This window comes from Aplysia californica, unplaced genomic scaffold, assembly GCF_000002075.1.
Source record: "Aplysia californica isolate F4 #8 unplaced genomic scaffold, AplCal3.0 scaffold00061, whole genome shotgun sequence".
NCBI lineage: Eukaryota > Metazoa > Mollusca > Gastropoda > Aplysiida > Aplysiidae > Aplysia > Aplysia californica.
The window spans coordinates 1,693,087-1,694,299 of NW_004797331.1; positions in this window are offsets into that span (position 1 = coordinate 1,693,087).

A 1,213-nucleotide genomic window follows, 5' to 3' on the forward strand; every position below is an offset into this window, starting at 1 on the left:
GGAATTGAAATCGCATCGGTTCTTCTTACAAGTGATTTTGACACAAATGAAGAGGCTTTTTTTTCTTTCTTGCCTATAGATGATTCAACAAGGTCTTATTTCCTTGCTCCTCTTAAAAAATAAAGTTTATAGTTTGCTGCTTTTTCTTTCTTCGTTCATCTCCTTCTTTACCTTTTTTCTATTCACACAAACAAAGGCTTGGAGTCCCATGAGGACCAGTTAACTACAACGACTGTGTGCATCAAGTATAAGTCTGTCGGTCCTGCCAATACATTATGCGGTGTATTGTATTTGTTTTGTTGGCATTTTCATAATGATAGGGTCTTTCTTACACCAGAATTGACTACGTATACCTCTAGGACTGTTCGCAGGTGTAAAGTAAGTAACTGGACGGGAGTAATGCCCCTGTCAACACTACAAAGTTATTAAAGATATGGAACCTCTGAATTGAATGTCCGTCTCGGATAGGACCGAGCCAAAAGGGTTAAGAACTCCACAAAAGGACCCGAATTTAAGAATGTCCAGTCTGGGATTCGAACCAGTTCCTTCCACTCCGTAGTCCAGCATGATACAACTAAGCTAATGGAGCGCCCTTTAAAAATATGACATCTTGAACACAAGCACGAGACCAAAATCCTTCAAATAAACGAGAATGTTGGACACACAACAGATAATTAAATAAAACGAGGCAATAGGTACAAGGCAAGAGATGGTCCTTAACTCTTTGAGGACGCATCTTCTACAACGCCTGAGGGCGAAATGTTTTTAGGACACTTTCGAAAAGGCAGACAACTTCATTTTTCATGTACAAGTTTCCAATCTGTTTTCCAAACTTAAAAAGATCGGCAACAACTTGCTTACAGTGAAGTTGAAAAAAATGAGTCTCAGAATTTTGTATGGTGGTTCGAAATGTGCCAAAATATTGACTTTGGTCTCCTGCTGGTCGCACAGATGTTTCCGTTTCGTCCTTGAACTCAACTGGGTTCTAAACGTCGAAATTCGGTGCGTTAGCAACGTTTCTGACCAACTGCACCTCAAAAGCTGAAGATGCGGGTTCTATCGGAGTCAGTCGGTCACTCCATCCTCGAAGAAAGCCTTTGGGGGTGATGCTAAGTTAAGTAATAAATATCTGTCTGTCTGTCTGCCTGTATGTCACTTCCTTTCTCACTCTCTCTCTCTCTCTCTCTCTCTCTCTCTCTCTCTTTTCTGCCCC